This window comes from Calypte anna, chromosome 1 (assembly GCF_003957555.1).
Source record: "Calypte anna isolate BGI_N300 chromosome 1, bCalAnn1_v1.p, whole genome shotgun sequence".
Lineage (NCBI taxonomy): Eukaryota > Metazoa > Chordata > Aves > Apodiformes > Trochilidae > Calypte > Calypte anna.
This window is the reverse complement of record NC_044244.1, coordinates 54,038,006-54,062,699: the sequence shown is the minus strand read 5'-3', so window position 1 is coordinate 54,062,699 and position 24,694 is coordinate 54,038,006. Positions and strand designations below refer to the sequence as shown.

General features: G+C 40.9%; 1 protein-coding gene across 1 annotated transcript in view; it reads right to left on the bottom strand.

Moving 5' to 3' along the window:
• LARGE1 (LARGE xylosyl- and glucuronyltransferase 1) overlaps positions 1-20,400 on the bottom strand; it is a 289,565-nt gene extending 269,165 nt beyond the window's left edge. Inside the window, 2 exon segments of the mRNA XM_030450535.1 lie at positions 17,932-18,018; positions 20,013-20,400. The gene's annotated coding sequence lies outside the window, so the exon portion shown is untranslated.
• Positions 20,401-24,694: the final 4,294 nt, after the last annotated feature.

Below are 24,694 nucleotides of genomic sequence, written 5' to 3'. Positions count from 1 at the left end.
AGTTTCCAGGGGAAAAAACTCCATTAGACCTACTGCTATTCCTAGAAACCACACAGCTTAGAGAGGAATCCCAAATACAACCAAAAAACATGTGTGTGCTGCAGAGCTCAAGAACAAACTTGTGGGGGGGTTTAACTCCTTTTTGTTTTGCCATTTTTAGCAATGCTAGAAATAGTTAATGGCATCAGTGGATCTGAGAAGAATTCCACAGAAATATGTCCCAGTGCAGTTTTACCCACTAATAAAACTCTTGAAGGTAAGAGATGAGTACAGCTCTTCTGAGATGGATGCTGAGTGAGATCCAAGCTTCAGTAGTGAGTTTCAGGGAGAGCTGAAAGCTGACCACACACTCCACAGATGTCAGCTGGGGGTGGCTCTAGTCAGATGCCTACCCCAAAACCAAAACATTTAAGTCTGAAATGCTTTGGGATCCAGCCAATCTTGCAGTCGTCCTTCATTCTCCTCCACCCTCATCCATCTCAAACTCCTATAACAATAATTCAGTCAACCAATTATCATAAAGTCTCTCTGAAAATATATTTGAAATTATAAAGCACCTTTTATTATAACCAGAAAAGGAGCTGTAACTGCAGCTTAGTGCTGCCAATGCAGGAAAGTAACAGTAGACTCTTTATCAAGGAAGCAGATTGTCCAACATCAGTTATTGATTTTTACTTTGCTCAGAAAAAAATTATCAGGTTACTGCTTGAATTAGAGAAGGAATGGATTAGACTTACAGGAAAAGAGAATTTGCTTATTTCCAGAGATAAGACAGATTATTTTAAATCTCAACAAAGAGGTTTTAGGAACCCTAACTTCTTCTGTGCTTTTCCTTCAATTAGAAGTCATCTTTGTAGGGAGATAATGTTATTTGCTGACAAAACTAAATCTGCCTAAAAGCAACAAGGAATTTTAGAAGTGCAGTAAGGGAAGGAAGAATACCAAACAGCATCCAGTTTTTAGTCTTGCCAGAGAAATTAATTTGAAACTTCTAGCTCACTTCCATTCTTTGAAGACCTGTTGGGTATGGTTATCTTTTGTTGTGTGGAGAAATGGGAAGTATTTTTTTATTCAAAGTGACCTACTGTATTCAGAGAGCTACTAATAAAATAGGCTACCATATTCTTCAGCTTTCTTGAGAAATGGTGATTGCTTGTGCCATTCAAGATTTGCTACTACTTATCTCAGTACTGGTTTAGCTACCCAGTCATTTCAGCTCATAAAACTTCAGTTTTGACTGATGCTAAGTACTTTCACAAGGCCAGCTAGGCACTAATATACTGTATTTTCTGAATGGTCTTTGCTTTTAGTCCATACTGATCTATTGACATCCAACCGAAATACCTGGGGAAAAACCAGGAAACACAATTGACAATACAAGACAAAATAATCAGTGAGTTAAGCCCTTAAATGTGGTGCCTCCTTTATGACTCAAAATCTTAAAATTAAAGACTCAAAATCTTAGTCTATGATAGAGTTTAGCAATTATTTATGTTCTCTTAATTCCTGGAGCAAGGAATAGCTGCTGGAATTCTAAAGGCTAATTCCATCAGGCTAGATGATCAGATTAATTCCCCTGGCACTGGCAAACATGTCATTATGAAAAAAAGAAAAATGAGAAGACTAAGAAATTAAGAGCAAAATTTTTTGCACCCTACTCTCTTGAAAAATAAAACAACAAAAAATTATCAAGTACATTTCCTATTATATCTCAACAGGATATCCATCTGGAAAGCATTACTTTCCAGATGCTTTCCCCTATTTCCTTGTCCTGCTAATCCCTGCAACTACCCCTAGGGGGAAAACAAAATGTTCCAGAATTTACTGCCTGGCTAACATTTTGAAGGATGGACAATACAAAAGGAAATACACTCTGCACATAAGTCAGGTTCAATATTACAGTTGTAAGAAGGAGAAAAACAGAAGTGGATCTATTTGAATAACACTGAATACAAAAAACGTATCAAAATAAATCAATAAAACCAAAAAGCATCTTACATGGACACAACAGTAAAGAAGTGTATCTGAAAAAAAGAAACATCACAAATCAACAAGGAAGCCTGCCAAACTCTCTAAAAATCTTCTAAAAAAGATTACTCATGTTGCTGTTGTCAAACCTTCAGACAACTATATATATGTTGGGATATTTTTTTAAACATAGAAACATTAATTCAATTAAAGCAAACTACTACTACAGTGTTTTTGAGGAGTCCATGAAATATTCTCCCTAGCCTTAGGTAGGATAGCAAGTTTTCTTCTAACCAGGAGTCATCTGTACAGTAAAGAACCTTGCAAACCTCTCAGTCAAGGAAGGGAGAGTCCTTTTACTAAATAGAGGGGACCTGGACAGATGTCTAAGTGAAGACATTTAAAGTGGAGAGACAGTCACATGAAATGCTTGGGCTTTGAATAGCTGAGCTATCTATATGGATCCATTCCTTTTGGTTACACTAGAGCTGTGCGGCTACTGACTGCTGCAATTGAAAGAGACCGAATGAGATTCTAGTGCAGAGAAAACCTTCCCAAGAAGCTAAGACAGTTCTCACAATAAACAGGTCTATCAGGTACCTGACAAAGGATGAGTTTTATCGGTATCAACTTATTTTGGTTGTCTGATTTTAAGTGTGATTGACTTTACATAGTACGTCTTTCTAACCTCAAGGTGCATTATAACAGTACAAACAAGCAAAGAGTTGATTTAAAATATAAAGAGTAATAGCATACTTAAAATTTAAAAAGTAATAGCATACTTCTGGTATAAAAGAATACTGAAAGAACAGAAAAAAAAAAAGGCACTTGGTCTTTCACACCTGCAATTCTTTTGCTGTTTAACTATTTTTAACGCTAAAAAAAACCTTCTGAAGCCAGCAGCATCCAACTTGAAGAACATACTCATACCCTATATAAAAGTTTTTATGTCCCCAGCTTCCACATCCCACTATAGCTTGACGAACTTTTTTGCTTATGAACTGTTGAAAATAAGGAAGTCTGGACAGACAAAGGCAAACCAAGTAGATACCAAAGAAACCAGTAAGAATTTATACTGGTTTATTCTACTAGGCCAGGAACATATTTCACATCAATACATACATAAACTAAGCACCCAACAGCCACCTCAGTTATGTCTTGGTATTTTTCCAGAATTCCCCCAAAATACCATTTGGATCTCCTTTTTGCCAGTTCCTTACCGGACACAGACAGATTCGACATTCAGTTTAAGTGAGTACAGTCCTTCAACTGCATGATTATTACCAAAATCATTTAAGACTTCAACTATGCTGTAAATCGTAGCATTATTGATAAAAGATTTGTGGGGTGTTTTGAAACAGTTCCTTCTCTACACAGTATTCAGATAACTTAAAAGGCAGAATATATATTCATGACACATTTCCAGAAGAAAAACATCTAGCTTATAAGAAGAATAATCTGCTTTTTTTGTTTGCTTTGTTTTAGTTCTAAGCAGCCATTATAAATTTAGAGATGCTGTATTTCAGTAAAGCTAGGGAAGGTTTGTTTGCTAGGGTAACATTTGCTACAGAAATGTTTATATTTTATATGTGCTATAGCATCCCTTGTTATGGCACAAATAGCTATCTAGTAAGACAGAACAACTTACATCTCTCAGCCCTGTTATTTTGTCTCATAGGTCTCTCAAAGATCTCTGTTCATAAAGTGTTTGTCAGAGTGCACTCACACATAGCACCCAGCAAAGAGGAGATGACAGACAGATGCTTCTGCATGGTAGTGGGCGGAATGCAAAAGAAGCTGGGAAAGCAGCTTTGCATCCAACCCATTATAGCTATTTTCCTTTAACCATCTAACAGCAACTCACAAATTCACCCAAAACACATTAAATCCTCTGAACTTATGAAATGATGCATTATTGAAGTCACAGCAGGGAAGCCAACTCGGTTTAGAGGACATGAAAGACTCGCTCTAGAACAAGTTTTTTCATTACCAGGGTTTAGATAAAAAGCAAAGATAATGTTTTAATATAGTGAGAAGATGCACAGTCACAGAAGAAGCACAGTAAAAGCACTATTTGTATTGATGAAAAAAAAAAAAAATTCCTTTCCAGAAAAACTCTTGGATATATTTTCTACCTCAAAAAATGCAAAATAGATCAGCAATGGCTTAATGTCTTAGTTCTCTACTCCAGCATGTTACTTGTCCTCTACATATGCTCTCTTCAGTTACTCAAGTGCATGGCTCTGGGAATAAGCTACTCTATCACTGCAACATCTACTATTGTAAAACTGAAGCTGCAGTAAAAATGGCAAGATTGAGAAATAAATTCTATTTTTCCATTTTCTTTCCTCTGCTCTAGATTGCTTATCTTCATATAGGTCTTTACTGGTTGAAATATTTGTTGCAAATACAGAGTAGCCAATTCTACCAATCTACATTCACATGTACCAACTACACATACATACACTTCAGGTTCAGTGCATGCATATCTCACCAGTGCTCAAACATATCAAAGCATAAAATGGAAGATATTTCTACATAGTATCACCATGGGACAGAACCAAGTGAGAAAGAAGTCCTTATCTAGTTCCATCTTATCTATTGAAGGTGAAAGCAGAGGTGAAATGCATATAGCAAGGATAACTAAACCTTAATAAGCAAAAACCATAATATAAACTAAATGACCCAAATTATTTGTTTTATTACATGAATATAAGAGATTACAAACATAATGAACAGGCTATTACCAAATCTCATCAGTGACAAAGCTTTCTGTCAAAGAGGACAAATAAAACAAGTGCATAAATCACAAGGACACAGGGATTAAGGCCATTATCACAGAGGATTACAGAACGGTTTTGGCATCCTCCCTCCCTTTGCTTTCAGTACCTCCACCTTTGTTTTAATATTGCAGCTATTATTACCAGTGCTATCAGAAGGCTAAAGTCTCCTGGAGTTATGAATGGCAAAAATTTCACTTGTTAAAAGAGAATCTAGGATATGTTTGAAAGGTACATTCAGTAACCTTAGAGTAAGAGCATGTTTTTAATGAGTCCTGCCAGTCTTGTCCAACTGTGTAATGCTTTAATTATTGAGCACTACACTGGACATGATGGACTAGGACTGCCAGGCACCACTAAAGACCCATGGTTTTGCTGTGCTAACCGTGGTGCACATACCTAATGAAGAAACTACACTTGTCCCAAGGTACTCACACAATCCCAAGGTATGATTAATGAAATCAAGTGGCTAAAACAAGAAAATGTTGCTGAAGCATGAAGGAAGCTGGGCAACTGTAGCTATCAGCAGTCACCACACATTTGGGGATGCAACAAAGGAGTAATCATTCTCAATTAACACCACTGGTTTCACTGACAATATTCAGAACATTCATTACAGACTACTGTGTGTAAACTTTGCAGAAGCTAACTCAAAATGAAGATTAGAGTTAAGGTAAATTACACAATTTATACATAGTGCAAACGAGAATTTCACACGGCACAAAATTAGGATTTTCACCTGGATTACAAATAAATGAGAAACTGAAGGCTTGTGCAACCCTCAGCAGACAAGTAAAGGATTTTACCAAGTAGCCTACAAATCTTATATAGGTCATCATATCACCTCACCTCTGCTGAAACTACAGACATCACTACAGACAGATATACACATTCCTCAATTTCCAAGAACACTTTTCAGAATACACTTTCATGCATAAGTAGAAAAAGATCCCCAAACACCTAGTGTACCATGAACATTTTTTTTCTTTTTTTTTTTTTTTCATTTAGCATCTGCAAATGTTTGGTCTTAAGGCAACCCTCTTTCTCAGAGATACATACACACATTTGCTCCAAAATGTGCAACAAAACTTCATTAGTAAAAAGATGCAGCTCCAAAGTGAGCTGTGGAGTCCAAAAACCAGAAGCAAAAGCAGAAGTGAGAGAGCCAGTGAGGAGGTGAAAGAGAAACATGAACATGCTGTTCTAATCCACTAATACAAGAACTTGAATATTGTTTATAAAACCAGAATGCTCTTCTTCTGCCTGCTAAGCCACTATTCTCTTAATGATGAAGAAGAAAGAAATTGGTTTAAAATCTTCAGAGTTAAATTTCTGCTTCAAAATTATGTACTTTTCAGCAAAGCTTTTAGTTGCTGACTCAAGTAAAAAGCTTAGCAAAGCTGAGCAGTAATTAAGATTTCATTTACAACACAATTTCACATTAGCACAGGGGGAAACGTGCTTCTTTCTGACATGAAATTTCCCATACTACTGAAAAGACACATAGAGATATAATATCATCTCTGTCTTTCATTTGTCCTGTGAAGTAAGGCATCCCTTCTAATAGTAAGTAAACAGCACTTGACTAAAGACAGCTACTGAAGGCAAAACTTAAAAGGTAATGAATACCACTCAAAGCTAAAGAAAACATTTCTTGGAGGTTTTCAGGTTCCTGTATTCAATTCCTGTTCCAAAATGTAAGTCAACAGGCATCATACCATTACATTCCCTTATAGTTGGAGCAAGCCTCAATGGCTCTGCAATACACCCAGTACAATCTCCTAAGTTGCATTTACAGAAATTAGAACTGCATCAGTTTACATTTTATTTCTAATCAGTGATTTCAGTTTGTGAACCCCTGAATGTTTTACAGATGCACATGTAGATGGAAAAATGGTATGTCTCCATTTACTTGTCAGTCAAGAACTAAGAACCTTACAAATGGTCTACATAGGAGTTAATGACCTCAGAAATGAGAAATTTGACAATGTTACATTCCATACTTACCATGACCTCAAAGGAAGTTTTTCCTAACAGATTCAGAGCATCCACTAATTTTTTTGTGTTTTATATACAAATGTGACAGAGGGTTAGACATGTTTAACTAGGTTCTCATATAACTTCTTCATCCTCTCTGTAGTTTAACAATGGCAAGAAATTTTACACTAACTGTGCCAAGACTGGGTAGTGAATGTCTCGTTTACTTAAATATTCAGTGTTTTTACAGAAATAAGCCTCTAAGAATCCAAAAATTTGGTCTACCTGTTAGCTACAGATATTCAAGGAGAGGAAAGAAAAAACTCTACAAGTACATTCGACATTCAGTGATGCTTCGAAAGATGAATTAAATGCACTGAGCACATCCCAGTCTGCAGTCTAGATATAACAAGTGATCTCAGATATACTTCTATTCCAGCCCTTAGTTAAGCAGCTTCTAGAATAAAGATCCTTGTCTGCACCAAAAGCTGCTCCTGAGACAGAATTAAAGATAAATTTTGCCTATCTATATTTGTGTTCTGCCAGTAAAACAAGAAAGCCCAAAATTACTAAAACAACAACATCCCCTCCATTTTTCACAACAAGCATAAAGCATTACAAGAACATCTTGAATGAAAATTAGTTCTAAATGAAAGGAAGACTACTTAGCACCTTTCTGGTGCATTTCATCTTCTAAAAAACAATTTGCAAATATTAATCTGCCACAATCTAAAAGAACCATTGTTTCAGTGAAAGGAAACAAGAAGAGAGGATGCCAAATTTGGAAGAGAAATGGATGGCTGGCTGCCTGATACTTCAGTTTTGTACACTGTGGTTTCATTCCCATCTTAGTGGGAAAACATCAAAACAGTTTCTGCAGTAGTGTAAGAGCAAAGGAATACTACATTAGTGCATAGTGAGAGATCCTGGAGGACCTCAGTTACTTTCAACACTGATCCTTTTATAACTGAAATTCCTGTTGCTTTTCTTAAACTAAGACTGCAATTATTTATTCTATACCACCATAAGAAAAGCTTTTATATCCATATTGAGAATAAAGTGGTTTTCCTTTGCAGTTCACATTACTGCCTTTCTGAAGCCACATGTGCCCAGCATAGTTCAGATGCTGGATTGCTAGATACAAAGCATCTGTTTAAGTTTGGCCATTACATACTCTGCAGAATTCCATTTTCTTTTTTCTTTTTTTTTTTTTTTTTTTTTTTTTTTTTTTAGGTGCTTTGTGTCTCTTTAGCTGCAGCAAACAGGAAACACACAAAAAGATTCATCACAAAGCATTACCTGCTACATTCACATTCATCAGGGGTGTCTAACACTACTAACATAGATCATTGCTGAGATCTCTACTCAGAACTCCATGTTATCCACAAGTATCACTGTGTTCTTGCCAGTATTCCACCAGAGCAAACACTGGTAGCTGATGGATGGAGAGTCAATCTCAAAGAGCAGGAGTCTGACAGATCCTCATCTATATTGGTTAGTACCTCAGTCACTCTACTTCTAGCATCACTGACTTCAGTGAGGCAGCTAACAGGAAAAGTAAAGCAAGAACGGTGGCAAAGTTTTCACTTTGGTATTTAATATTCAGCTCACTAAGGGTCCAGGTTGAAGCCCTGTGAACCTGGCTGAAACATCCCCACTGAAGTTTTGAGTAAGGCCTTGAAAAATTAGGGGCTTGAACTTGATAGAGAAAGGAATAGAAGCTAGTTAGAACAAGGAACACAGGCTTTATGTTCTCCCACTGTTCAGTCTAGTTCAGCTGGCTTGGTTACTAGTGGGAATTTACACTGGGTTATCCCAGTCAACTCAGACAAGAGATCTGGTAAGAAAAAAAGCACCAAAGTTGGCTGTCAGGTTGACATTTGACAGGAATATCTAACTGAAAACATTTGAGGGTATCACCTAACAACCCCCTGGGCTAGAAGCTGAGAGAATCCAAACATGGACCCAAGACAACCTGAACAATTAGACAATGATTCCTCACTACAAATATTGAGGTTGGCATTACAAGGAACTCCTGGAAATGCTTCTCACTCTTACTAATGTTATCTCTAGTCTTCTAGAATACCAGAGTCCAGTCCACTGAAACATCACCAGAATTCTATTTTGATCTAATAATCAAAGATATTAAGTCCTAAAAATGATAGCTGCACCTGACTCAGAGCAGACCAAATAGAAAAGAGTTCTTGGTGATCCAAAAAGTATCACAAACTCAGATATGCATGGTGAATACAGGTAAAGAAAAAAGACAAAATCACAAGGGAATGTGGATTTCTTGCTCTCTGTGATGAATGACTCAGTTCCTGCCATGTTAGATGCATTTCACCTTCATAAACTACCGTCACAGAGCAGGTGCAGTGGGATTTGTCTCCACACTGCTGAAGGTTTCTGTTTGGTTACTCAAAAAAATTGGTACTATATACTATTGTAAGATTTTATTTTAGCACTTTCAAGTCAAATATATAAATATACTTAAAACACCACATCAATTAAAAATCAGTGAAACCTGACAGAGAAAACCAGTTGTGCCCCAGAACGACAGTGAACTTTTTCAGAACTGTCCCATGTTGCTGCTTCCAGTGGATCACAATATAGGAATACAGATTTTATTTTTCCAAAGACATTTTAACAGACAAAACTATCAATACATAAGCCAGCATTACTCCAATGAGAAATTGCTGAGATTAAAGGTACAATCTAAAAAAATAAATTTAAAAAAATGGAATGGTTTCTCACTTGGAGAATTTCTGACACATTTCTGACACCCCAGCTATGCTTGCTGACTGTGTGAAGAGTGACTGAAGTAATCTGGCTAGCAGAAGCTGCCACAATAGTCACAGTTATATTGGCAAAAACATCATATCCATCATTTGTGGAATGAGTTCTTTGCATGAATAGACACGAAGCTAATAAATGCAAGGAATCAGTGACCTGTGTGCAGTTTCATGGCTATGAACCTGTTGGGATGATGGAGACAAGGTAGGATGGCTTGCATGACTAGAGTGCTGCAATGGAGGGATACAGATTCTTTAGGAAGGACACGTCAGAAAGATAGGGAGATGGAATCACCCTTTATGTGAATGAGCAGCTGGAATGCATGAATCTTTGGCTAGGCATGGATAATGAGCTAACAGAGAGCTTATGGGTAAGGATTAAAGAGCAGATCAGTCTGGGTGACATGACAGTGGACATCAGCTATAGGCCACCTGACCAGGAAGAACAAGTGGATGATGCCCTCTACAAACAGGAAGAAGCAGCCTCACATTCACAGGCCCTGGTCCTCATGGAGAACTTAAACTGCCCCAATATCTGGAAGAAGGACACTACAGCCAGGGATGAGCAATCAGGGATACTCCTGGAGAGCACTGATGACCAGTTCCTGACCCATGGGAGAGAGGAGACAACATCCTAGGGGATGTGAAGGTCGAAGACACCCCTATGTTGCAGTGACCATGGTGGAGTTCTGGATCCTGAGAAAAGAGAGCAGAGCAAAACCCAAAATCCCATCCCTGGGGTAAGGGATGTCCAAAATAAGTATCTGAAAGAAGGGCATAAAAGAACATGGATCCATATATTCTCAGTGGTGTTCAGGGACAGGACAGAGGCAATGGGCACAAACCGAAACATCTCTAATCATCCTCTGTACATCAGGAAACACTTTTTTACTGTGAGGGTGGCTGAGGAATGGCATAGATATCCCAGAGAGCTCCCTCTTTGGAAATATTAAAAAGCCATCTGGACCTACACTTGTGGAACCTGCTCTAGGTGGCCCTGCAGGTGGGGTGGACCAGATGACCTCCAGAGGTTCCTTCCAACATCAACCATTCGGTGATTCTCTGAAAGCAGTGCTGTGTCAAAAAACTACAAGCCATGTACCAGTGCCTTATGTGTTGTTTTATACCAGCCTTCCTATTCCATAAAGCACTCTTAAGGTACACGCAGAGTCTGTATATTTATCTGTGCTTCACCCAGCACAAGGGGAGCCCTCTCTCAACCAAGGCCTCAAGGGATTTTAGTAGCATGAATAAATAACTGCTTCCTATACTGTATTTGCAATTTCACTATTTCAACCAGAAAACTCAAGATATTTTCCCAAATCATAATACCTTTATAGACAGCAGCTTAAAGTACAAAAGCCTAGGAAAAAAAAAGAAAAGAAAGAAGAAAGAAAAAAAAAATCAAACTCAGGACCTTCTCAATATACCAGCAGCCAATCACAGGACAAATGGAACTGAGGAACAAAACCCAAAACAGAAAATAAAATATTCTGTAAAATTAATTACTTTGGAGAATTCCTGATACTGCCTGCAGGTCCTGAAATCTTCACTACTGATGTATAATATGATATATTATCCCTTTCCCTTTCATTTCAGAACAGAAAGGGAAGAACCTCAGCTATGAAGAATTTAAAAAGCTCTATGACAAAAAGAAGGACATGAGAAAAATCTGTTTTGTTTCAGACATACCACTTTCAGACACCTGTTGAATATGGATTCACTTCTGTACTGTTTCTTTTAATTTTTCTTGACTCCTTCACCCTTAAAAAATTTGTCTAGCAGCACAGTGGGATACATGCCATAAAAACATAGCAGTGGCCTATTACGATGATGCTGTGCCTGCCCATGCTTATCCCTGGTCAAAACTGACATAGAATGATGCCATCAACAACAGTGCCATATTTTTAACCTAGTTAACATGTGTCAATATTTCAGTGGAGACTCTAGGATCCTTAATGTTCATTTATGGTGATTTTTGCTAAATAACAGTGGCCTGTGCAAGTTTCCCTCTTCAGGTTGTCAGCACCACCTAGCCATAGAAAAAACTCCATATATTTAAAGAACATTAACCTATAAACTTTACAGTCGAAGATATATTTATTTACTACTTCAAGCATTCTCTTAATTCCTTCTCCTTTAAATGTGGTACTCTATTCTATATGTAAGAAGTAAAACACACTGCTCTCTTCCTTTGGTCACAGCACTGCCTCTAAATCAACAAAGAGTATCTGTAAATTCTACTACAATTTGTTAGTTTGTCATTTATCTATCTGTTAATTAACTTTTGTTTGTTTTAAGGGATATACATAGTTTGTATATTTACTTGAAAATAATTGCTATATGTCAAGTATCATCAGGGACTTGGTTTTATCATCTAAGGCACAAATATATAAGCAATAGCTCTTGCTAAAGACAGTGGTGTTTTCACATGCTTAAAGCAGAAGGCACAGGACAGTGACTCTTTCACCAAACTAGATTTTTGCAGTTTGCTTTTGGACCAACCACTTTGGCAACTTGGCTCAAATCACTTCACCTGCAGTGCATCAGTTTATCTTTCTACTGTGTTATCTTCCTCACTCTAAGCTGTAAAGCATTCAAGAACCTATGGGTTTCTTTGCACAGCACACTCAAGACTAGAGAACTGGCCAAGTTACTCTAACTGTGAAAAATACTGCAATAAATTTCAGTTCCTTACGTGCTAGTGGCAAAATATTACTACTTTTGCTCATCTTGATGAAGAAACAAAAAACGTTAGGAACATTTTCAGCCCATTCATCAACTGTGTAGTTACCCACCTTGAGATTGCAACAAAAATCAAGATCTATGTTTACTGAACAGTATTTCAGATGTTTCCAGTATCTGATGCAGCTTGATATGCCCCAGGTACAAGGTATAAGCACTGGCTTGAGAGCAGTGACCACTGGCAGGATGGGGAAGTTGAGATTTCACTCCCAGTGTGGCATGCAAAAGCAAGGGCCAACAGCAGCAATAGTAGAGCCATAAATTCCAAGAGTGATAACCACACTGCAAGGCAGTACTGTGCATGATTCTCCACTGCCCAAGCCAGCTGGAAAGTGATCTTATTTTGGTCACAGAGGAATCTTTCGCAAGGGAGTGCCTTCATACAGAAAAGTTCCAATGATGCAGGATTTACATTGCTAACCTAAACAATGTGGGGTTGGATAACCCCAGAAGTTTGCTAGAAGCCACTATGTTAAGCTGCACTAGCACTACAGTCAGAACAAGAGAAGGGGGAGGCACACTGCAATGTTCAGAAGGAAATGTAGTAACTTAAGCCACTGCTGGTATAGTCTCCCCTTCTCACAAGAGGCCTGAGTGCAACTGAAATGAGGCAACCAGGTGCCACTAAGTGCCAGGGAGTGAGCATGAGCTTGTGTCAAGCCCACCTGTGCCTAATTAGGGTGGGCCCCCACTGCGCATGAGCAGGACCAGGGGGCCAATAAAAGGTGAGCCCTGAAGCACAGGCTCAGCTCAGTCCTGAGCACGTCTGCAGAGAGGTCAGTTGCTCTTGGAGCACTGCATTACCTTCACTGTGCCACTAGCACTCATCACCCTCAGGGTGAGGCTCTGAGGAGTCTCAAACCTGGGGCCTCGGCATTGCAGTACTGGGTCTTAGCCGGCTGTGCCACTCAAGCCTCACCCCGGTGCTGTTGCTCCAAGAGCGACTGGCCTCTCTGCAGGCGTGCTCAGGACTGAGCTCCACCTGTGCTTCAGGCCTCACCTTTTATTGGCCGCCTGGTCCTGCTCATGCACAGTTGGGGCCCGCCCTAATCAGGCACAGGTGGGCTTAACACAAGCTCATGCCCACTGCCTGGCAATTAGTGGCACCTGGTTGCCTCATTTCACTACATGCAACCATGGAAGGATGTGAATTTTTTTCATGTTTCTTCTTAAAGTCACCTGAACTGCAAGGGCAATGAATTGAAGGCTGCTGCATCTCAAATGCTCCCAGCTTGTACATTCTATTGTAGCTCTGAGAGGTAATAGTATAGACCAAATCATTGGTTTGGTTGCATTCTGGACAGGAATCTGAAAAACTTAAAATCAATATCAAGTATAAAAGCCTCCTTTTCCTGCCCACCACCAAACGGTTTGTTTAATCCACTAGTGAGTCTATGGACTTAGAATGGACTCAATATCGGTACTAAACTTTCCCCCATCTTTCTCCATTTGTAGCATCCTGCATTTTGTCAACATTAATCTCAATGAAGGAAGACATGTCAGACTAAAAGCTTCTACTATTTCTTTAAACTGATCATTCTTTGCTTGGTGGAAGTTAATGTTGACATGCAACTTTCCTAGTACTAAAAATGGTTTACAACATCATCACCTACCAATTTCAACTACATGGAAGAGTCACTGAAGAGGAACAGCTTTCTCATAAATGTAGTCGATATTAAAGAGCTCTGGAAGACTAAGATCAAGGACATAAGTAATAAAGTATTCCACTAATAACAACAGAAAATGTCTGCCTTTACAGGGACCTCATTCTTCAATGTTCCAGTTCTCTACCTTGATAAAATGGCATCTAGCTGCACAGTACTCTCAACACTGAAGAATCAAAAAATACAGACAATCGTACCTTTTTAAAACAGCAAGAACCATTTTTATCTTATTTAAGAATTCTCAAGCATGCCAGCCAATATTTTATCTTAGAAGACTTGTCTTACATGACTGATAACCTCTCTGTGTTTAAATCTGAGTCACGCTCTATCTTAGGATTGGAGAGAAGACAACAGAAATACAGAATTTAACTACTACCTGCATATCCTAAGAATTAATGTCAGCCCATTTTCTATTAAAAAAAAAAAAGGAAGCCTTGTGTTCATTTTTATTAGAAAACAAATTAAAGTTGATGTTCTTAAGAGCAACAAGATGTAAATATATATATATGGGGATTTAATAATGGTTGATTTTTACTTCTTATTTCTATCTAGTGGCATACACTTTCTAGTACCTTCAGCCTGAAAATTATTGAATTAAACAGATTCATGTACTGAAGTCCACTAATTTCTGAGCATAAAATTCCATTTGCAGTATTGATTAGCAGCAGCATTAACTGAGGACAGAAGGGAAAGCAATCACCAAGGGAATTTTGTACTGAGGTGACTGCAGTTCAGGAGCACACCAGGTCAGAGAGACGAGGCAAGTCAAACCTGGCCAGGAGAAGATGGGTTGAGATGCCTGAATATCACCTGGAAACTTCATCTCACTTAAGCAGTTCATAATTCTTCTTGCTTCCCATCCCTTTCACCATTCACTACTACTTTTTATTCTAGGATGAGAAGCACAGGTCTCTGCAAACAAAGTCATTCTGAAGTTCCTAAACAGGTACAAAAGTATATCTAGAAATTTTAAGAGAGCAGGGGATTTTGTTGTTTTTTTGTTATTATTTATTTTTAAATTTTAAATTAAATTCCACAATTCCTTTCTTCCATTTCTCTGCCCTTTCTCTCTTTTTCCTCCTCACCCTCTAAAATAAAATCCCTGATTCTTCTTATCTGTATTTAAATGAAGACTGCTCACAAAATCTAGCTTTCTTCTTACTCCTAAGTCTTAGCTGCCAAATGCCTACCAAGAGATAAAATGCAAAAGCCAATGATACAGTTGAAACAATCACGTTTTGCATGTGAACATTACATTTGGGGATAAACTGCAGAGGAACTACTGAAAGCTGCAACTGCAAGCAACAACTCAGCTTCCCTGCAAGTTTTAAGCAGCAGAAAAATTCTGGAGAAGAAACCTGAACACAAATCTTCTTGTAAGAGTGTATCACTGCCAGAATGTGAAAGTGATATATGTGATAAATGTGATATACATGTTCTCCTCATGATTTAAGAAAGCTATGGTTATGATTTCTATAATTTTCACAGATAACTGGGAAAATAGTAAAGCCAGCCAACATTAATTGACTTGAACCTTGAGTAGCTGTCCCCTCAGGGCAGCATGCACAGAGTCTGGGTCAACATGTGCAAAATTTGTGTAGACATGGAGTAACAGAACTGACTCACCAACACTCAGAAATGCATGGGAGAAGAGCTGTATGGTGGTGGCATCTGTCTCCTTGTAACACTGGTCAGGAGATCAGACTTTCAAGGGCAGGGAACTTTCTCCTTAAAAAGTCATCTATTTAATATTTTCAAACATGCCTATCTTAAGTGTAGATTTGAAAGGAAGACTGCACTCACCATCTGACATTTCCAGCTTCCTCCATCATCAGGCTTATGTGATTATATCTGGCTTTTTGATATAGCACTGGATAGATATTGATGGGGTTCTTCTTGACAATTTTAAGAGTATTTTCCACCCACTTAACTCCACTGTTGTGGAAATAGTAGTTATATCCCAGAAAGAACAGTGATGTGGATACTGCCGTAAGCACTGTGAGACCAAACTGGTCTGATCTGCAAATTATAACAGGTAGTAGAACTATTTTACACATTTTGCTTCTTATTCTGACACAGATGGCACTTCAATAAGGGTTCCAGCCTTGAAAATTTTGCTTCAAAGCCAGTGCCAAGGCCAGGATAATCCTTTCTAGACATTTTCTCCTTGATTTTTGAGCCACCAACTGACATATAAAATTTATCTGCTACTTCCTTCTATATCCGTGCATTAACCAAGCTTTCATAAGACACATGAGAGACCTTCAAACAACGAGCCAAGTGACACCAAAAAAGAGTCATGAACCCTACAAAGCTCATTTCTTAAACCTTATCTTCAGGTGGGTGTACCACAAGAAAGAGAAAATTAGTTATCCAATGAAAAAAATCAAAAAAGGAAAAGTAAAATTACCTTTCCTGATGGTAGTTCTGACTTGCCAGCTCTTAAATTATGCCGTGTGGGATAATGAACAATGACTGCTTTTTAAAGCTAACATTCACAACAAAAAGAAAGATGAACCAAACCCAGACAAGTAACAGAGCAAAAATAGTGTCTGTGCTCATGTGTGTATGTTACTCTACACAAAACTACTTTTCATAAAGTTCTTTAGCCACAGAATTACACAAATAATCAACACAGCCAACTCTGGAAGGAATGGAGACAACCCCTTGAAGATGAATTAACTGTACACTTGCATTGGCCATTATGCCCTTTTCTTATGTGTTTATCTTCATGTTAATCAGCATCCCTAGGTTATAGGAAAAAAGATATATCAGAAATCTGAACGCTGATATTTTTTTAAATTTATTCCAATGCAGATGATGGAAGGTCTTCTACTGAGGCTGTCAAGAGTCCATTAACACAGCCTTCCACAGAAGCCAGGAAAAAAAAAAAAAAAAAGGAAAAGTTAAAGAAAAAAAAAAAAAAAAAAAAAAAAAAGAAAAAGAGAAAAAAAAGAAAAATAAAAGAGGGGGGGAAGAAAAGAAAAAAAAAGAATGCTGTTCTGTTCTGGATCTACACAAGCATTCCCATCATCACAAGAGTTTCCATGTAGACTAAGTTTAGCATATAGTACAAAGACTGTAGTGAAATTATGAATCTTACCCATTATTAGCCTTTATAAAAAGTATATAAACATGAGGCAAAATGTCTTGGGTTTCAGTGGTTTTATGTATGTGTGTGTTTGGTTTTTTATGATAACTCTTATAAAGGCACATATATAAAAAAGAAAACAGACAGATGACAGAAGATCAGAGTATTCCAGTAAGGATCTATTGACAACTGACCCAGAAAACAAACCAAATAATATGCATTTGAGGAAGAAATAGTCACACCAGTAATAGTTTGGAGGATTGTTACTTCAAAATCATTCTACAAAAGATCACTTCAGTTTAGTGATTTAAGTGCAGATGGGAAATGCTTAGTTTTACCAATTTTCTAAAATATATAATTCAGAAGGAATAGTACATTCCTCAGTTTTAAGTCCTACACACTGAAATTTCAGATCAAGTCTCCAACAGATTTTAATTTTGACAACACAGATACAGCCATTCACCACTGCTCTGCACTTTGGCTTTCTGAGGAACGTACTTTGGAATTTGTGTAGGCTGAATAGCTGGCATAGAGAATTCAACATACTAGCAATATTGTTTTCAGTGCTCCTTCAAAGAAAACCAGTGCATATTTTTCCAGGTCTGAGAAAACTTATAACCTTTTTTATGTCATCTAAATGGAGAAGACAAAAAAGTTGTGAACCATATTTCATATATATATATATATATAATAAAATTGCTACATCAAAATGCTTAAATTAATTTCCTTCTTACCAGTAACTGAGAAGGGGATATGTACTTTGAAAAGGAAAGATGCAATACACAATATAAATTAAAAAAATGTTGACAATTAAACATCAACAGGTTGGAGAAAAGGAACCTGCTACAACAGAAGGCAATTAAAAGACCCCCAAAAAATAAACAGAAAAAAAATATAAATCACAAACAACCTACCAATCCAATTATCCATCAGAGACTCTGCAGATTCTGCGGCTTCTACATGACTTGCAGCCTTGCTGATCAAGGGCCGTCACAGGACACCTAAGCAATAAGAATTTCACATTTCAGACTTGGAACACTTACCAGCAATTAGCAGGTTTCAAAAAGTCTAGGGATACCTAATGTCCACCTTGGCCATTTCTCCATTTTAAAAAACTGCAGCACAGTGAGCACATCTGTTTCGTTTTGTTTGTTAATTTGTTCTATTCTTTTAAGTAAAGTAACCTTCTGATAACCTATCTCCATTTGCAGCAGGCAGCAGAATGGGTGTTAGAAGATACCCCCTGCCCTGACCTCATCACCTGAGTTTATCTGTGTGATTTTTCAGCTAAGCTTACAGTATAATAGCAGAGCTCTATAAGGTGATAAAAAAGCCTTCATTTAGTAGGTCTTACTACAATAGTCTGTGCATTTTCACTACTGAATGGAAGAAAAAGAAAGAAACCAACCCAAACTAGTCCCCCTAGTGTACCTTTGCAGCAGAAGTTAAACGAATGTATGGTAAATCACTACCCTGCCTTTTTGTGTGAAGCTAGCTTTTCTGTAGAAAACATAACTACTTACTGAAACTGCAGGGAAACTAGGCAGCCTTTCAATCCATGTATATAATTTCCTGCTGTTTCTATTTCTGAAGAAGTTAAAAAACTTAATGTTGTACAAATAAAATTAACCTGTATCCAAAAGATTTCTTTACAAAAAATGTGCTGACCTGTTGGCAATTGCCAGCTCTGGTTTTGATAAAGTACTTTGTTTAGCCCGGTGCTTCCTGTTCCTTCTAGTACTGAAACTGTATTTTAAAAGGTAACAGTGTTTAAAAATAATTAGATACAAGGTTATTTCCATCCTCACATCTATACCTTCCAGAATACATAAATGACAGCGCTGTGATAATGTTTCCTGCTGTAACTTTAGAGTGCTAAGAAAACCAAGTACAATACATACATGAAGAGGTAAGACCTTACAACTGCTCAGAATCTTCCACAGGCTAATTTTCTGTTAAAAAAGAAAAAAAATGCATGCTGGAAAAAACCAAAAAGTAGTCTTTATTTGTTGTCTAGCTGTACCACTGTTCCAAGCTGAACAAAGCAGTGAACATTGTACTCAGGTGAAAACACAAATAAAGATCGCTTGTTTGATGTTATACTGAGAATAAAAATCACTCACTTTCTAAAGCAAAACTGGGCACAGTGGAAGAGATAGGAATTTCTCCAAAAAGAGTTACATAAGGCATTGTCAAACTTCACGTCACCCCCACAGAGGCCGCAAGTTGCTATTTTCGCCCCTGGTGAGTAGGGATTAATGATCTAAATGGCACAATTCTCGGATAGGAGGTGAACGCAGAAGCCTTCCCTAAGGAGAGCTTCCAGGGCTGAAGCCTTGCTGAGGAGGCTGAAGGGGGATGGAGAAACCACCCTCCCCATCTCAACGTCCCAGCGAAACTCCAGCTCCGAGGCGAGCAGGCAGGCAAAGTCCCTCCCGTCCATCCAGGCTGCCTCCAGGAGCAAGCACGCCGAGGGGCAAGGCGTTCACGCCCCACGCCGTGACACCCTTAGAGCTGCCGGGCAGCAGCCACCAGCCCCTGGCTCTCCCGGACTCTCCGCGCAGCCAGCGCTATTTGGCGGGACGGCTGCTCCGTTTCCTCATCGCCAACGCGGCTGAAGCCCCCCGCGGAGCGGGAACACACCCCGGGATGGGGAGAGGGGCGTGGGGGCGCGCTGTAAATAAAAGGGACTCGGGAGGGGACCGGAGTGCGAGCCAGGCGGGGTAACCTCTCTCGGTTGGGGAGGAGAAGGAGGGGGGGATGTGCCCCTCCGTGCCAATAGAGCGATCGGCGTGCCTCCCTCCACCCGCGCACCTCTGCAACTTCAGACCTGACGGGGCTTAAAATCCAGGAGATAAAATCACCACCACCCAGCCATACCAAAGTCGGATGCCCCGTCCCCAGGGCTGCTGGAGGGGAGAAACTCATCGATTGTTTCTTGCCTTCCCCCCGCCCTCCGCCTCTAAAAGCAGCAGCCACCCGGCGAGGCACTTACCTTCCCCGGGTGGCTCCCGGGACGCCGGGACGGGCGCTCAGCGCCCACCTCTAAGCGGTCCTTCCCCCTCCTTCGCTCCAGGCGGGCAGCTTCAGCTCCGTTCGCGCAGTCCGGCGCTCCGGAGGTGTCAACCGGCGGGTCCCAGCCGGGGCGGCACCGGCGGCTCCACTCTCCACGGGACGAGACGCTGCTGAGGGTGGGAGGAGGAGGAGGGCGGCGGGGAGGTCCCCCACGCTTCCCGGGATGCGTCGCCGAGGTGGCTGCCTCCTCCTCCGCCCAGTTCTTTCTCCAGGGCCTGCCCGCTCTCTGCTTCGCGCTGTCCTGAAGTGCAGCCCGGCCCCGTCCGTCCGTCCCGCTCGCCTTCCCCCGCCCCTCTCCCCGGCGGCGAGCCGCGCGGCGCACAGGCCCCGCCGGCGGCCAGAAGGACCCGGGGGCGATGAGGGATTCCGGCCCGGCCTCCTGTCCTCTCCCCGGGGCCTGGTGCACACTCTCCGCAGGGAGGCCTTGCCCCGGCCTGGCGGGCGGCGAGCAGCAGCGGGAAGGTCACCGGCACCGCGGAGTCAAGCGCGGAGAGACTCCCCCCGGTACTGCCGCGCCCGCTGCTACCGCTGCCGGCCCGGTCTCAGCGGTCGCTGGGTGCCGCGCTGCTCCCGGACTCGCTCCGTGCCGGTGCCCGGCGACCGCCTCCGAGTCTCAGTGCCAGGCTGCCCCCTTCCCCTTCCTCCCTTCCTTCCTTCCTTGCCTCCCGCCCCTTCCCCGCTGCCAGCCTTCCCCCGCCGGATCCCTCCGGCGCCCGGTGCCAGGCTGCCCCCTGCGGGTCTCGGTGCCGAACCCGACCGCCGCCGGCGCTGTGCCGGGCGGGCCGAGGCGGAGGCGGGGGCGACCGCCTCTTGCCGTTCCGCGGGTGCCGGGAGCGGGGTACCCGCTGCCGCTCTGCCCCGGGCTCAGCAGCAGCTGCAGTGACTGTGTGTCTGTGTCATGTCTGTGCATGGGCGGGCGGAGGCTCGGGGCCGAGGCGGAGCCAGCCCGCTGACAGGCCGCCCAGCGACAGGCACCGAGCGCCCAACCAGCAGCGGCCGCCACCGCGGCCCGCCCGCCCGCCCGAGCGGCTCCCCGGGCCGCTACACCTGGGCTTGGGCGGAGGAGGGGGGGAGAGAGGAGACGGGTCGGGCCTCCGCCGGCGCCCCGCCGCGACGGTGACACCGAACCCGTCCTGCGGGGAGGGGCTGTGAGACGAGAGCCCGCTCCGCGCCGGGGAAGGCGGTCGCAGGCTTCCGCCTGCCCAACGGGTGTCCCGGCTGCCGGACATCGCCCTCCGATAAAGAGCGTCCCAGGCGCCGCACCTGAGCGCTCCGTCCCGCCCGGCGAGCCCCGCAGAGTTCTCTGGTAAGCGAGGGGAGAGCCAGGGGCGGAACCGGCGGCTCTCCTCTCCCTCTCCTCTCCCTCTCCTCTCCCTCTCCTCTCCCTCTCCTCTCCCTCTCCTCTCCCTCTCCTCTCCCTCTCCTCTCCCTCTCCTCTCCCTCTCCTCTCCCTCTCCTCTCCCTCTCCTCTCCCTCTCCTCTCAGGTGGTGGCGGCCGGGTGTCCGTCAGGGAGGCGAAGGGGCTGCCAGACTTGGAATGTGTCCGCTCGGCAGTGGGACACCCAACTTTCCACAGTCCGAAATGAAGATCACATCTTTTTGCTGAAATGCGGCACAGCTGTGTCCCGGTGCTATTTCCTTGCATCATGCCCTGGTAACTGCCGAGAGTGAAGTGATAAATATTTTTTGTTTTTTGCTTTTTTCCCTGCCGTGGGCATAGAACAACCATCAATGCTCTATTTTGTTGTTGTTGGTTTTATTCATCATCTTTCTTTCACTTCATTAGCATTGTAAAATGGGTTGTTGCAATACATTAGCGTGCTGAGAGGACCGCATGATAAACTGTGTGAGTGAGTGGGCAGAGAGGGTGCCTGAATTTTCGAGGGGAGTGCAAGGAGAACAGAATTTAGAGGAAAGGAGCGAATGTGCATACAATCCGATTTTAAAAAGCCATTGATGCATTCTTAGAATGGAAGAGGAAGGAAAGTATACACGTGCTTTGAGTAACAATGTACATCATCAGAAGGAGTAATAATAGGGATACTATTCAGTACTTACCATTTTCTTCTCCCAGCACGATAAGAACTTAGTTTAAGAGAAAAAATGCTGATCTGTAAAAGATAGCACAGATGCTATTTTGTTGTGTCACATCAGCTCCTTAAATGCTATAACTTGGTCAGAAGTTGCTTCATTGTGGGCAGAAATTAGGTTTTGCAGTATGGTACCAACATACTATACACTCTGGAGCAGGTTATCCACAGCAAGATAGTGTCTGATAGATTTATTGAAGGCCATCAAGCTTAGTGTTCTGCTGCCAGCAGTGCCCACTTCCCAGGGCTTTAGTAAAGGGCGATATCAAATGAGCAGAAGTAAATCATGCACTTGAACATGCCAGAGATCTCATGTGTTACTAACTGCAAATTTTGACATATAATGACAAATAGAAAAGCATTTTGGGAAACAAACAAACTGCATATCTGTAAAAATAGCTTAATTCTGGTATGAATTATTTTCTGGAGATGCCATGGTAACATGCAGATTGGTCTCTATTGTGCTAGTTATTTTCATGAGCAAATCCAGTTCAGAAATGAGCTATACTGAAGTGACTGATTTTGTCCATTCTCCTCAGTGAAGCTAAAGGATCAGCCTTCATGTAATAACATTTTCTTGCATTGTTGAAGGATTGTAACTGCTTTGGTGACAGTCACAATGAATGAATTTCTGGGGATATATATGGAAGAGGAAACAGGATTTTGTATATGGCTTCAATATTAATAAAACCAGACTGTCTACTGCCTGTTACCAGAGTTCTCAGTAGTCTCACTTTTTTTGGTCTCATGCTATGTCTTAAGTAAATTGGCAGCATCTGAACCTATAAAATATTAAACAGTTTCTGCAGGCTCTTAATGTTCTTATGTGCTATTAGATTAAGGAACTCTCAGTGCCCACAAAAATTCATCGGTTGTAAGAGCAGCATGGATTATTGGGACTATCTGATACCTCACCATAAATGACAAATTATAGAAATTCATATTGAAACAAAATGTCTAAAAATTACACTTCATGTGTCAGGTTGGTGACCTACACACAGAGTGGACAGCAGTTGTCCAAACTCAGAGCAGCATTTGCCAGAGGTTCCAGAGAAGGATTTGCAAACACAAGTTTGCAAAAACTAACAGGGTCAGGAGGAGTGACTACCTATGAACACAGAGTTTTTCAGAGACTGTTTTTAAAAGTGAATGATCTTTTCATATTTATCATAAAATCACTCCATCAGTCTTTGCCCTTGAAAATCCTGAAGTGGCAATTGCTTTTGGACACAGAGTAAACAAGCAATGCAGAAGGATCCTTATGCCAAGGACAGTAAAAGAAATCAGATGCAAATATTTGCACTTCAGATTTCATTCAGCAACAAGGAAGATTTCTCTGGAAGCTACATAGGTTTGGAAGCAAGAGGTCTATTTATACCAAAAAACAAACAGCAAAAAACCCAACAACGAAACAAAACAAAAAGCAAAATCTATAGTAATGTCTAGTGTATAGATTTTTAAAAATTGCCAGTTAGTTAAGGTTGAAAATTTCAAAGATTTAGCAGTCCTATTATTAAAAAATATGTAAACCATACTGTTTTTAATAGGAACTTGTAAATTCTGAGATTGTGCTATATGATCAAGTTATTCTGATGTACAGTTTTCACACTACTGTTTGGTCTCATTTTTAAATTGTTGGAATAAGATACAAATGTGTAACAGTACACAACCTCAAACAGGTTATGGTACTTCCTGTACACCAGAACACCAATAGGCAAAATAGGATCAAGTCTGTTTATAAGACTCCAAACACTTAAATATTAACTGGGTTTTAATGAAAAAAAAAAAAAAAAAAATCCCATTATAGCCATTTTACATGTAAGTGAGGTTTAAGGCCCTCAAGTATTCCGATTTATAAAAGTGCATAAAGGTCAAATCCCATTTAACAGCAGTGAAGTCCTTTTTACATTCTTCCTTATTTCTTTTTACATTCTTGCTTCACTGTTGCAGCTGAATTCAACTACTATGAGGTCTACTGAGGAAAAATACAGTGCTTTGTTCAGAAAGTGACTGCAAAGTACTTTACTACTCTAACAATGTATTATGTGCCAGCTGCAATAGAGGCTAAAACATTCCTGACAACCAAGAAGGTGTTCTGTTCCCTTTCCTTCAGGCACACTCCTGTGGTTAATCAGCATTTTAAATACCTAGCAACACCTGACTCTGCTGTGTCACACTCAAGATAGGGGGATGCATGGACAAAGCTGTTATCTGTGACCTGCTGTTCTGTGTAGTCAATGAAATATCTACTTTTCTTAAAATCAGCCGTTCAGGGTATTCTCCTGGGGAACAGAAATTCAAATCTGATTTAGGAGGCTGGCGGGATTGTGTCAGTTGATCCACTTCAACACAGAAGGTTGTGACACTTTGTTTATAAATTACTGCTCTTAATTTACAGATGCTGAATTGCACAACTCTTTAAGAGTATCAGAGCATGAAGAGCAAGACCAAAAGTCTGAAGCAAGCCCCAGCCTTTGAGATTCATCTGCCATTGCACAGGGCTACTGCAGAA